Source organism: Dioscorea cayenensis, chromosome 19, assembly GCF_009730915.1.
Source record: "Dioscorea cayenensis subsp. rotundata cultivar TDr96_F1 chromosome 19, TDr96_F1_v2_PseudoChromosome.rev07_lg8_w22 25.fasta, whole genome shotgun sequence".
In the NCBI taxonomy this organism is placed as follows: domain Eukaryota; kingdom Viridiplantae; phylum Streptophyta; class Magnoliopsida; order Dioscoreales; family Dioscoreaceae; genus Dioscorea; species Dioscorea cayenensis.
In genome coordinates, this window is record NC_052489.1 from 7548076 (window position 1) to 7563691 (window position 15616).

Sequence of the window (15616 nt, forward strand, 5' to 3'; positions counted from 1 at the left end):
ACTCAAAGCCTGCCTTACAAATCAACTTTACCTAGAGAAAACACTGAAAATAAGCTCAAACGACCAATATTCTCTGCCAAAACACAATAAAACACACGATAACATAAAAAATCCACAAGAAAAATCACAGCAAAAGCATTTAACAATCAAGACATCAACACTCATACTTATTCATGCAAACTCTAATCTAAGAACTAGGAGAAACAGTAAAAACTTGGGTTGTCTCCCAAGAAGCGCTTGTTTTACCTCACAGGGGCTCATAGATGAATGTTGCCCTCTTACCCATAACTTGAAAGCATGATTAGCAAAGCCTCTTGAGGTAGAGGGAGGGTTATTGGGCTTGGTACCGCCTAGCAAAGGTTCATCCAACTTCTTCGGTTCGCGCACATCCCCAACAGCCTTTGGGCATTTCCTATGGCATCTCCTTGCCCACTTCATCTTCTGGAGCACCTTCTTCATGATCCCTAGAGTAGATGGTACCTTCTCCTCTAGACCAAGTGCCATTACTTCTTCATTAACCTCATCTTGGTCTAGCAACCCTTCGTACGGATCCGGATTGAACATCTCCAGCACATATTCATCAATTATCTCATCAGTAGTGTTGAGAAAATAGAGAGTATCATCAAAGTCAAGATAATGTTGCATGGCTTCGGCGAGGCGGTATGTGAGCTTATCATCTCAAACCCTTAGTGTCAACTCCCCGCCGTCCATGTCAATCAATGCCTTGGAAGTGCACAAGAATGACCTCCTAAGTATCAAAGGAACATCTACATCCTCATCGACGTCCAACACCACGAAGTCTACAGGAAATATATACTTGTCAACCTTGATAAGCACATCTTCAATGATGCTTCTTGGATGTCATCTGAGTGGGCCTAGGCTCTCCCAAGCCTAACTTCTTGAAGAAAGTATATGGCATGACGTTGATACTAGCCCCAGTGTCCGCCAATGCCATTTCTTCACCTATATTACCAATGTTGCACAGAATGATGAAGCTTCCGAGGTCTTTCTTCTTATTTGGCATGTTCTTTTACAACACCACCGAGCAAGATGCATCTAGAATCATGGAGGTACTCTCCTCCAATTTCTTTTTGTTGGTCAACAAATATTTTAAGAACTTGGTATACCTAAGCATTTGGGATAATGCCTCAACAAAGGAAATGTTTATATGTAGTTGCCTAAACAAACCCAGAAACTTCTTGTACTGCTCATCCACTTGGTCGTTCTTCAATCTAGAGGAATAAGGGATTCTTGGCTTGTAAGGTGGAGGTACCACCTCCTTCTCCTTGGTTGCTCCCTTCTCAACCTCTACGACCTCCGGTGCTTCAACATTGGTCTTCTCACTTGGAAACTTACCTTCAACCTCACGACCACTTCTCAAAGTGATCACCTTCACATGTTCTCGTGGGTTGGTCTCGGTATTACTCGGTAAGCTTCTTGGTGGTCTCTCTGATAGAGACTTCGAAATTTGCCCCACTTGATTTTTTAGATTGTGCAATGATGCGGTGTGGTTGCGAAGTGTAGCCTCTACCGATTGGAACCCTGTATCCGATGATTGCACAAATCGAGTCAAGGCCTTCTCTAGATCGGTCATCCGGGTCTCCAAACATGAAACTCGATTCTCCATGTTTGGGGCTTGTTGTTGTTGAAAACCTGGTGGTGTGGTGGCCTTTTGTTGCCCTTGATTGTTCCATGAGAAATTATGGTGGTTCCTCCAACCCGAATTATAGGTATTGTGACACGCGTCCGAATATGCGTGTAAACCGCAAGTGCAGGGTATCGAAGTAATAATTACCCCGGTGAGTGGGTAGTCGAATCCACAGGGAACAGGGCTACTAGTACTAACTTCTTCTCTGCTTTCTAGCCTAATGATAAATGGAAAGGTGTGGTGATCTAATGTGCGAAGAAATGAATACCGGAGACGAATATGCAAAGGTGAAATGGATGGAGATCTCAATCAGTAAAAATGGGGTATTCGGGCAATGCTCCCCCTATGATTCAGGTATTAGGTACCGGATAAGCAAAGTGTTTCTATGAAAAGTAAGTTAAGTCGTGGAAATCCAACTATAATCGGATCCGGCCTTCCGATCACCGATACTAGTCCCCTACGAGGTCCCGGTGGAGAAATCGCTCAATCTCAACACCTCACACCACATATGACCGCAAAGCACTCTATGGAATCCAAGAGGTGTATCCGATTCCTAAAGATTGATCCAACACTAATTCCCGGCGAAGGATCCTAACCCCCTACAAGGTCCCGGCGGAGAAATCTCTCAATCTCACGCCTCACACCAAATATTGTTGCATAGAGCTTAGGGAACGGAGATAGAATACACCAATCGGAGGGGAAAGGGGATGCTCACTATCTCATGACTCGCCCTCTCAACCCTCTTCAATCTTGAGATTCCAACCCTAATGGAGACCTCTCTCTCTCACAAAGGTAACAAATCATGCAAACCAAATAACCAAAAGATCAATAAGGCAAGCAAGCATTAGACAATCAAGATTAAAACTTAATCAAACTTGGATTAAATAGAAACACTAAGAAAATCCACAAAAGATGAGAATCCTAGGGTTCAAAAGCCCAAATAACCTCTAGGGTTTTAGATCTCCATGGAGCAACATACAAAACACACCATCAATAAATGAAAGTATATTAAAACCATAGAAATAAACCCCCTTATATATGAACTGATGGCCTTAATGGAGAGCTTCGACGTCTTGAAGGACCCACTCCGAAGCTAGGTTCACCGGTGGCTTCCTTGATGCTATGACGGAGGAGGAATCGATCAAAGTTGGTGGCGAAGCGCCTCCAAAGCCGCAAAGACCTCCTCTCCAAACCCTAGCCGTCTCACCCCTCAAGAGCCGCACAAAAGAAGAGAAAGAAAAGGGCAAAACGGCTATTTATAGGCCTTAGATCGCGTTTGTCACGTGCCCCCAGGCGCCCGTGTGGATTTTCCACGCGGTCGCGTGGGCTGCAAAAATTTTCACGCGGGCGCGTGAACAGTAATTTTGATACATTACTGCTGCAGTGAAATTACTGCAGTAAATTTACTACAGTACTTTCACAAACCGCGGTCCAAACACTCTTCTCTTGAGGCCACATGTCCGGAAACACGTCCATGTGGTAGGCTATAAAACTTTTCTTCATCGACATATCTTTGAGAGGTCTTGCAATCTTCACAAAGAGAAGGAACATGAAGATGTGACTGCCTTTGTGCCTTTCCAACTAGTGAATTGACTTGAATCTTCTTGGAAGTTGGCACACATCTCCACGTTTATGAACTCTTCTCGTGTCTTGGTCCTTGAATTGAACAAGAACTCCCAACATTGTGTCTTTATAGCCTATCTTTGCTTCCTTTTTACTCTTCAAGGTATTCACAACCTATATGCATAAAAGAACACCAAATATACAATATGAGATATAAACCATGGTAAAAATGATGCTCAATGCATGTAAAACATATATAAAAATATGTCTACTCAAGCAGTTATCATATTGCTATAAGGATTGCCTTGGTTTCTCATTGCATTATCCACATAATCAACTTGCTCAACTGAGGGTGTACCATCAACGGCTATCGAGCAATTGGATGGGGAATGTCCTCCACCGCATCCGGTGCAAGTAGTCACAGTTGCCACTCTATTAGAAGTTAGAAGGTCTAACTTCTTACTCAATGATTCCACTTGAGCCATCAAGGAAGTGACTGCATCTATTTCATGGAATCCAGCCACTTTCTTCCTTTCTTGCGCATTCCACTGATAACTATTCATGGCCATGTCTTCCACTAACTGTCGGGCTTCTTCGAGGGTCTTACTCCCCATTATATCTCTTGCGGCGGCATCTACCAATTGCCTTGTCCTCGGATTCAACCCATTATAGAAAGTCTGAATAATCATCCATTCGGGAAATCCATGTTGTGGTCACCTCCGCAAAAGATCCTTGAAGCGCTCCTATGTCTCAAACAATAATTCCAATTCCATTTGCATAAACGACGATATCTCATTTTGAAGATTCACCGACTTCCCTGAAGGAAAGTATCTTGCAAGAAAAGCTTCGACCATCTCATTCCAAGTCGTGATGGATGCTTTTGGCATGGAATGAAGCCACTGCTTGGCTTTTCCCTTGAGAGAGAATGGGAAAACCCTCAATCTAATAGCATCATCCGATACACCATTAATCTTCAGCATATCACAAACTTCCAAGAACTTCTCTATATGGTTTATTGGATCCTCATCGGCCAAACCATTGAACTGCATTGACTGCTGAATCATTTGGATGCATGTCGGCTTCAGCTCAAAGTTCGGAGCTGTAATTGGGGGTTGCACAATGCTAGCTTATGTCCCCAGTACAGACGGTCTGGCGTAATCAGATAATGTTCGCTATTGTTCATTCTGTTTAGCCATGTTGTCAAATCCTTCAACTTCCACGTCAGCTAGATTGGACGGTTCTTCCACAGGTTCTTTTCCCCTTCTTCTGAGTGTACGTTCAAGTTCAGGATCTCCTTTAACAATTTGTGAAAGGTTCCCTCCGGTCAAAACCTGGAGCTGCAACCAAAAAAAAAAAGAAAAATCAGAATGATGATAGAATAAGAAAATGTGAAATAGAATAAATGAATGAATGGCTAAGATAACAAAGTACAAAGTATCTCTAAACGCCTACTCCCCAGCAACGGCGCCAAAAACTTGACACAACCGAATATGAGTGTAAACCGCAAGTGCACGGGTGTCGGAGTAATAAATCCTAGGTGAGTGGGTATCTTATCCACAGAGAATAGTGAATAGAAACACAACGATTGCTATCTAACTATGATAAGAATAAATCGATGGTATGATGAATGAGATTTATATAAAAAGAGATAAAAGACATAAGAACGAGCGACACAATAAAATTGAGAGATAAGGCAATCGATATAAATGGGGTACTCGGATATTGTTCCTCCTAGGACAATCATTTCAAGTGTAGAACCAACTATTATGCTTCCTAATTAATGTATTAATAAGTCGTGGAAATCCTTCAATACATGATCCCAAATCTAAGGTCAACTGTGACTAACTCTATATGAAGTCCCGGTGGAGAAATCGAACAATCTCAACACCTCGCACTTGTATAGAGTTGTATGGAGTTCTAGGGATTCCAAGTGATAAACCCTCTTTCTAGATGTAGACCTAACCCTTTGGTCCAGGTGAGAGGTCCCTAGTCACAATTAAGCCCTAGGTGCTAAAATCACTTCAACGCTTCACTCCATTGCTTTTGCAACTAAGCCCCATTGGAAGGTCATCCCTTAGCCCGTTCACTCTACTATGACCATAAAGAACTCAAGGAAATGGAGGTAGGATAAATCATGTCAAAGGGGAAAGGGGACGCTTCGCTACCTCTCGACTCACCCTCTCAACCCCCTCTAATCTAGCTTTGTCTAACTCTTGTGGTGTGTCACTCACTCACGAGGGTTACCAAGGCGAACTCTCGACCCTAGTGTCACTCTAAGGGAGCATTCAATCAATCAAACATTGAAGATTGAAACCCAATTAAAACATCAATTAAGAAAAGCATAATAAAAGGTTTAATGAAACAAATATATCCTAGGGTTCACAAATCCAAGTACCCACTAGGGGGTTTAGCTCTCCATGGATCTAGTTACAATCAACAATGAAATCGAATGTAAAAACTAGTAATCCATAGAAAAATCCCCTCAGTAGTCATGTCGATGGTCTTGTGGAGTGGTCTCGTCTCCTCCAATGGTCCCCTTGTCCGGCCTAGGGCACACCTCGCCGGATCGGTGTCGACGAAAGCTTCCCCAATAACCTTCTTCCAAGTCGAGCGCGATGTCGAAGCCATAGAACCTCTCCAAAACCCTTGCCAATACCTCTCAAAACCCTAGCCGCCATCCTCTTGAAAGTTGGGGAAAAGATGGAGAAAAAGAATCCTAAAATCGGGCTAAAAATCAGCTTTTAAAGGGCTGGAATCGGGCATCCACACGCCCCTGTAGGCGCCCTTGTGAATTTCCACACACCCGTGTGGATTCTCTAAAATTCAGTTTCTTAGTCTGTTATGAACAGTATTTGCTACAGTAACAGTACCTTGCTATAGTACTGGCCCGAAAACACTCCCAAATCCATGTTTTCATCGAGGTAATGTAAAAGGGCACACGTTTACGTCGTAGATCGTTTGCTTCTTCAATAAACGGCCTCATTGGTGAAGCTGTTGCTATCAATGCACAAATTGAGATACTCGAATGTGACTATCTTTGTGTCCCTCCAAAACATTGTGCTAGCTTGAATACATGGAGGTTGGCACACATTCTCTCATCTTGAACCCGACTTATGTCTTCGCATTTGATTCTTCTCAAGATTTCCTCCAATTGTGTGCGTTCACGATCTACATTGGCTTCTTTCTTTAACATTCGGCTTCACAACCTTATATGCATGAAAGTAACACAAATGCACAAGTATTAGCGCTAAAACCTGATAAAAGTAATCCTCAACATAAGGAAAGAATACTTCACATTTTTATCACACAAGCACTTATTAATTCCTTATGTTCTTTGCACAGTTTGCATAGTTATGGTGTTAAAGATATTTCATCAAGTAGAAGATTTTGAGAGTTCAATGGTTGTGACTCCACAAGTACATAGGTTGTTAAGTAATACCTCTCGTGCAAGCACGAGAGGATCGTATTCCCAGGGCCCAAGGAGCTACCCTTACTTCCTCTTCGTGTGTTGTCTAGCCTACAGATTTGAGTGAGTGTTATAAACTACCAAAAGAAATAAAAATAACTTAAGGAAGGAGTCTATAGTCAAGGTAAAGGGGATGAAAATATGAGGGATGAAAATGGTCCCGGATGTGGATTCCCTTGAGGCTACTAAAGTGAGAAAGATGCTAAGATTACCATGCAACTGGTATTTTGGACCAAGAGATTCCTAAGATCGGTCAACTCGATGATCACGACAATTGACCCCCTAATCCAATATGAGTATTGATATGAAATTTCTTCTAACTAAATCCTCCTATGATCGCATTAAAAGCAGGGGATTTTATAATTATGGCCAACACTCAAACTAGGTCCAACCCTAATGTTTGGAGGGATACAAAATACCCGATGATCATGGTGTATTTTTACATGAATCCTAGTAATGTTGGACCAAGGGGTTTCAAGAACATATTGAGTGCTTTCTTAAGTCACCTATACTATGGCAGAATTGAATCTCTTCAAATTCTACTTTCATATGATTGCAAAGAGTGAAAACCCTTAGTTAGAGATTGGAGGTCTTGCTACATGACTCTAATCGGAAGAATCACAAGTGGCCTATCTCTAGCTAACAGTATTGATTCTCTTCATCTATGTGTGATTCTACACAATGAATCTCTAGATATCAATCACATAATCATAATGAAATAACCACTCTTGTTATTCTAAATCAATAATATAAATACATAGATGAACCTAACAATCCGAAGAAAATATATATTAAACGCAAAATAGCAATGTAAATATTCCAAGTTACATCAAATCCGAACACCTAAGGAAGTTAGCCCTCCATGGGGTCGATGTTCATCTCTAAACAAAAGAAATAAAACCCTAGAACAATGTCCATGAAAGATAAAATCCCTTCTCAATGTTTTCAATGATGGAATCAATGTGAGCAGATGTCGTCACCAAGGATCATTACTCTGGTGACTCTTTCAAACTCCCTCTTCTTTCTTGAACTCATCTTTAAACTCTAGCCATCATCTCTGAACACTTTCCCAAAAGATAACTCTCCAATACCTTTTTTTAGCTTTCTTTTTATAGCCTAGGAATCGAGTAAATACATGGGTGTGTACTTTGGCAGTGTAAATCTTTGGATGAACTCAAAATAGCAATCCTTGGGGTTACACGGCTATGTGTACAAGGCCATGTATCTCTTCATCTGGCCGTGAATATCTCCGGATGACTTGCTTCTCAACTCTTGAGATGAATGGGCTTGTGCTTCACGAAGGCCTGTGTACTCCTCTGGAACATTGGATCTTGAGGCTTGTATGTACACAAGCGTGTACACGATATACATGTTCGTGTTCTTCTCTGGATCCACATTGGTCTGGGGAGTGCACAGTCATGCACACAACCATGTTGATGGTCCATGTATTTCTCTAGATTTTTCATCTTGGTGATACTTGATAGGTTTATGGGCAAGTACACGAGCGTGTACCTACCCTGTGTATTTCTTTAAATATTATTTTGGCCCCATTTCACTCCTGAATTTGTCTTTTAGCTCTAGTTGTGCTTATACTGGACTGAAAGTGTAAATGGAACAAACTAAGTACCAAATCATCCATAAAAACTTATCAAATAACCAATAACAAACAACCCACCCACTTAAGTGTGAAAGATAATCATTAGCATATGTATAATATAGTACTTATCAAATAATCCCACATTTAAACTTTTGCTTTTCCTTAAGCAAAAAAGATGATAACGAAAGATAAGTGCTCGATCTAAGCTCCACAAATTAAAAGTCTCAAGTGTTTCATGAAAGTAACCAACAAGTAAAATACATCCATAGGTGTTTTTAACAAGTATAAAAACACCCTATTCGAAGTGTTCCATATGTGTGTGTATATTTTAATTCACAGTGCTACCCTACTAATAAAGAATTCGTTATTCAAAGAAATTTTTACAATGGTAGTTTTACCCCTTAGGTCGACACTAAACTTTACAAAAAATGGTAGCTTTCACACAACCTTAGAAGGTAGCTCTTTCTCCCGTTAGGTTATACTAGTATTCGACTTTTTGGGAGTAGCTTCACACTTCAAAAATGGTAGCTCTTTCAATTTTTTCTCAACAATTCAATTTTAACTAACAAAGTAAGCTTCAAACCTCTCTAAGAGTTCAAGGTGCAGAGCAAGAAAAACCATGTGCAGTTAAAGTTGTACTAGCTCCTAAATAGGGCGTACCTCCCCCACATCCCCCTTCCCTTCCCGCCCCCACACACACACACACACACACCCCCCACACACACACACACACACACAAAGATATAAATTTTCCTTAATATAACTAGGATCTAGCTAGTAAGAGAAACACAATAATAAGTAATAAGTGTGCAACTATGTATAAAAAGAAATGGTACTTTCCCGGTAAAAAATTGGTGAGTCTTGATGATACCACTGAGTGTGTTGTTCCTTTGTCCATGCATAACAATTGGGTTTGAAAAATATTTAGGGATATTCGAAAGGTGTGCCTCACATCATCCTGTTCATGAGAGAGGGTTCAGTATAGAACAAGAAGAATATGAAATATTAAAAATAAAATACAAAAAGTAAAATATAAACTAAACAAGTGATGAAAAATAAGGAGTGCAAAAGTAGTAGGGACTAAACCCTTGCTAAAAAAAAGTACAATTGTCATCATATGTAATGCCCTTGTAACCTTAAAATTTGCTAACTTGATTTGTGCTAATGTTTACATTTATATGGGTTCCATCAATGTATCCATTATAATCATATGAAGTAAAAGTTGGTTAGATTGTCCTTGTAGTTCATGGGAATTTTGGCAAGATGATGAAAATTGTGGGAAAGAAATACACAATATCTTAAAGAAAGTATAGTAATTCTATATCAAGATGTATTAATGTGTCAGGTTGTTTAACAAATAAATCTCTGATATTGCCAATAGCTTGGAGTACATCATTAAAATATTTGCTCACCATCACACCTGATCTAACAAAATCAATTTTTACTGCTTGATTCTTTGTATGGTGCCCGACTATATGCAGGTATGACACCACTTATTCCTCTATTGTAATGTGGATGGTATTCCTCAAATAACCATGCTCTTTTAATACAACATAGAGTCTATAGAAAGTGTCCTTAGTCATCTGTTAGAATTCAATACATTTATTGACTCCCCCATTTAATATACGAGCCATGTGTGCACTCTGATGCATATCCCTAATTGATCAAGAAAGCTTTCGAGACAGGGCATTTTTGTCTTGTCAGTTAGACAACATGGGTAAACTAACTGCTATGTTTATGAACATTAGTGTGTTGAAGTAAATGAGATTGTCTACATTTTTAGCCATCATAGACCTATATAAAAGTGAGGGAAAAAATTTCCATCATGTATTATTGTGTAATAAATGCATATTATAAAATTATGTTATACATTTTAAAAATATAATATCATTCCAAAAACAAGAGAAACATCTTTACTTTTCGGTTGACATTTCATGATCACAACATATAGATGCTAAGGTTTAACTCAAGAATAAGAATTTGCAAATTTGTGCATGGGTGTTGTTATTAACCATAAAGTGATAACAAACTTCAACCAACCATTAATTTCAACAAGATGGAACTAAAAATACATTTATTCTACTAGATATTATTGTAGTTAAAACTAGTCAAGTTGAGATAAAGTTTTTGAGTGTGTATATGGAGCTCCAAGTTGCTTATCATCCTCACATAGATTATTTTTTGAGTGTGTATAAGTAGCCAATATCAAGATAAAGACATATTTATTTGTGAAAAAAAAACGTATTTGATTCCATTTCAATCAAAACATAATTGCATACATGCACTCTATTATTTAGAGTTAGGGTCTCATGCATTACTAAAACACAAACACATAGAAAATTTATTAGACAAATATAATTCACAATATAGCAATCATAAGGAAATCATCATTGTTGTATGGGATTAGGGTATAATCAGCTGGACCAAGAGGGTTATGATCAGTGCATTTTATATAGATATTTTATATACCCTGTTGTATGTTTTACTTGTCCTTTTAGCATATTTTTATGATAAACCAAAGCTACTTGAGGTATGTTTGCTAAATGTTATAGATAATTGGGGTTCGGACCAAAAGGGACAAAAAGAAACCAATTCTAATGCAAAATAGTGTTGGAATACAAGTTTCAGGACAAGCAGGGTCCGAAGCACACCCATGCTTGGAAGCACGATCATGCTATACTCCCATGCATTTTACTAGAGTCTACACATAAATGAGAAGCATGGTTTTGTTGCCCCTAGTACCATCATGCTGAGGGAGTATGGTTGGTAACCACAGGCGTGATTACCCTTGTGCATTTTAATGGAAATCTTACGAGAATATCAACATGGTCACTTTGCTCCTAGCAGGAGCATGCTCTCCAAGCACGAGTAGTAAGCACGGGCATGCTTACCCCCGTGTGATTTACTGGTTTTGCGCTGAAATCAATACCCATGATCTGGAGCCAAGCACGAGCGTGCTTACATAGGGAAAAGGTTATTTAAGCCCTAATGTTAGATTTTGAGGGGATCTTCTTCTCTCTTTTTGGAGGCAAGGGTTAGGGCAGCAGTCAACACCATTCAAGGCCAGATTTGGAGTGGAGACAAGTGTGGAAAAGGAGGATCATCGGCGATAACCATTGTTAAGCCTTCTCAGATTTGATTATGAAGCAAGAAGGGAGTTTAATGGACAAGTTCTATTTCACTTATTGTTTTACTATGATTTTTTCAAAGACTATGAGGGGCCAACTATCTTTCAGTGCCCCAGATTATGAACCTTGACTTCTAATACTTTGATTTTAGTGATATTGATTGTTGAGTTCCTTGTTGTCTTCCTTTTGTTTATATTTCTTATCGTTCTATGTGTTTCTTGCCTTGATGCTTGTATGATGCTAGCTTAATGAGGGACTTGCCTATTAGCCATGTGAGCGCTGATTTTTCATTGCTATTTCCCTCATTGGTTGCCATTGCATTTTAAGTTGCTATTTAACCTTAGATCGATTCAATGTCTAGAGGATAGTCTCTACTCGTCTAGCTGGGGCACATATTAGAAAAGGGGTTGAGTCCGCTCCTAGTCTTGGGCAAGGATGTATGTTATCAAACCCTCCATAGGTGTTCACCACGGTCCAAGAAGAACTCTTGAATCATTGCCTAGTCATTGCATTTGTCAAGGGGATAAATCTGGGGCACTATCCTTTCTATTGCTATCTCTTCAACCCAAAACCTTGTCTCTTCTTCTTTCCCTATTCTTCTATTCTTTAGTAGTATTAATTACTTAAATCCAATCTTTGAATCGGCTAGATATTAGAAAATGAGTGAGTATTGAGAGCTATACCAGTCCTTGTGGATTTGACTACCTGATCTTATTGGGTACACTTTACTACTTGTATAGCTGTGTACTTGCGGATATGGAAGGGACATATTAGGTTAGACTATTTGAAGAATCTCTATGATCTAAAAGTGCTTAAGCAATAGCCAATATAGGAAATTAAGTATAAAGATCACAGAGGGGATTGAGTCTTAGGTATCATCTCTTCCCCTCATTCCTGTCCCAACTTCATCATTTCACCTTCTTAACTCTTAATATTCTTAGTTAGGGTTAGGAACACCAATTGATTTCATCGACTAGATTGTGGAGGAACAATTATACTAGGAACATCGGTTCTTGTGGATTCAACTACCAAACCTTCAGGTATAATTTACTATATCTTATGACCCATGCACTTGCAGTGTATACGCCAGGGACGTATCACATGATTTTGTTATTGATCAATATAAAGGGGCATGGATGGTGCCAATCATGCTAGTGATGGTGGCAATGCACGGGCTGTCACTAGTAAGCATAGAACCCCCAATAAAAGATAGAAGCTTGATTTTGACAACTTTTGAAAACCATTATTTCTTGACCAAGACAAAAAAAGGCTCAAATGTGACAAATCTTGCAAGAAAATTGGCACTTGCATTTGCCACAATTGCCATTATTAAAAGCTCATTTTATTTTTGAAAATATTGTAAAGGATGATTATAGGTACTTGAAGGCAAGATACATTGAGGTTAAAAAAGGGAAAAAAAATGAGTAGGGTAGGTTGGGATAATGAAATGAAAATGATCACTTTTGATCCAATTACTTGTTTCATGCATACCGAGGTAAGTTGGTATAAATTTATCAAAAAATTTGTTTACTTGAATGTAATCTACATATCAAGGGCTCACTTTTCATTGTAATGCAGATCCATCCAACAACGAATATGATATATCTTTATTTTTGATTTTGTGGACAAATCTAAAAATGAAAGCATGCATAATGACAAAATTTAATCAACACTAATTCAACATAATGGCAATGCCAATGGAGATACCAACTCTATCCTACCCATTACCAATAACGCCACCACATCTTCTACCTTTAGATCCCAACGTATGATTAGGAGACCAAGAGTCCTTCCATAATGTCTAATTTGATAAGTGCAGTAATTAAATGGCCAACACAACTAAGAACCAAATTTACTTGTTTGAGGTCTTGTGCCTAAGGATAATCAAGGTAAACGGCTTTGAGGATTAGCTACTAGGGTAGGTATTTGATTATCTTTAAGAGCAAGAGAATGCAAGTCGAAGGATCATGTGAAGAAGATGGACATGATGTCACACCTCATCCTATAGGACCAGCACGCGACAACAGCCATGATAATCCTGAGGAAGGATACACAACATCCAACCCTTGAAGTGCCGCAAGGCTTACAAATTTCTAGATTTACACAAAGCTAAACAAAAATCACAAGAGAAGATTATACAAGGCAGGGAGCACAAAAATAGCATAGGAAAACAAGATATTCATATAGCCTGTAAATAGAGTTCAAGAAGATATATAAATCATAAAATACAACTAAGGTCTCCAAAAAGGACAAGTATGCAAGTCATATATGTTCATAGAGTCAAGGACACTAGTGAATCCATATTTCTTATACAATCCAACCATGCTAAAAAATAGACGTACATCAAGACTTGAGGTGAAGAATGAAGAGACAAATAGTTACCAAGCACTTTGCCTTGCCACTACGCCACTAAACACTATAGCAAGGAAAGAGGGGAGAGGGTGATTCACTAAAGTCACTAAGTGAGTGCAGTAGAATAATTCTAAAAGGATATTAAAGAAAAATATTTAAATCCAAATAAATAAGCTTTTATAAGTATACATGCAACATCCAAACATTTTAGCATATATATATCAATATATATATATATATATTGGTTCCATATTGAGCATAAGAATCAATTTTAATCAAATGAAATTTCCAACATTCACCAATAACAATTTTGGCTTAATACAAACTTTAAGAGGGATTAAAATGAAACTCGTCATAAACTTGTTAACAAGATGCATTTTTGGCATTTTGAAACTAAATAAAAGCTTAAAGGTTCACAAGGAAACTTTTGGAAAAATACAGAGATCCAAATGAAGCTAAAATCAAAATCCATTTCAAACTCCTCAATAAAGCCATCTTTCCAATATATATATATATATATATATAATGACATAAAGGAAGTCCACAATTTAAAGATCCGATTCAAGAAATCATACTTTTGCAAAAACTGTAATGCAACGTTATTCTCAAACATGATAGCCTAAATACTTCTCTGACTTTAACCACCACTCGACTAAGTCCAGAGCCATCAAGGTTTTCATACCTTTGGTGTTGGGCAACATAATACCGTACTACAGTAGGTGGGTAATATGTTTTAGTGCAACAACACCCATTCGGGAAATTCTCCACATCTTCAAAAAGGAAACTTAATCTGAGACTAGCTGACAAGGTCCCCTTGCGTATATCCCGCAAGTGCACGGGTTTGTCGAAGTAATAATCCCGGATGAGTGTGTATCGAATCCACAGGGAGTAGGGAATAAAAACACTTAATCCGCATCTTAGCTATGTGAAAAATCAATAGTGATAAGTGTGACAATGATTCAATTCTCAAAAGTAAAATCAATAAGTAAGAGAGCACAAGTAAAGGAGAAGGTAAGACAATCGATAAAGATGGGGTACTCGGATAATGCTCCGCCTAGGATGATCACTTCAAGTGCAAGAACCCTCTATTATGCTTCCTAATCAATGCAATAGTGAGTCATGGAAATCCTTCATTACATAGTCCCAAATCTAAGGTCAACTATGCCTAAGTCTATACATGTCCCGGAGGAGAAATCGAACAATCTCAACACCTCGCACTCGCATAGAGTTGCAATGAGCTCTAAGGATTCCAAGTGATAAATCTCTTCCTAATTATAGACCTAACCCTTTGGTCCAGGTGGAAGGTCCCTAACCACGATTAAGCCCTAGATACTAAGATCACCTCAACGCTTCACTCCGTTGCACTCGCAACTAAGCCCCAGCAGAGGGTCATCCCTTAGACCATTCATTCTATTATGGCCGCAAAGAACTCGAGGAACGGAGGTAGAATCTATCACGTCAGAGGGGAAAGGGGACGCTCCTGTACCTCTCGACTCACCCTCTCAACCCTCTCCAACCTAGCTTTGTCTAACACTCGTGGTGTGTCACTCACTCACAAGGTTACCAACAAGAACTCTCAACCCTAGTGTCACTCTAGGGGAAATGTTCATACAATCAAGCATTCAAGGTTGGAACTCACAATAAACATCAATTAATTGAAAGCATAATAAAGAGATTCAATAAAATGAATACATCCTAGGGTTCACAAATACCCAAGTACCCACTAGGGGTTTAGCTCTCCATGGAGCTAAATACAATCAAAGAAATAGAATGTAAAAGCAATGAATCCATAGAAAAACCCCCTCGATGGTCATGTCGATGGTCTTGTGGAGAGTCCTCTACTCGTCGCAAGGGATCCTTTG

The 15616-nt window shown here is 39.0% G+C and overlaps 1 non-coding gene across 1 annotated transcript; it reads left to right on the plus strand.

Moving 5' to 3' along the window:
• The first annotated feature begins 3910 nt into the window (after positions 1-3910).
• LOC120250835 lies at positions 3911-4017 on the plus strand. Its single transcript, XR_005533169.1, has one exon. It is a non-coding gene; the product is annotated as a small nucleolar RNA R71 (small nucleolar RNA).
• Positions 4018-15616: the final 11599 nt, after the last annotated feature.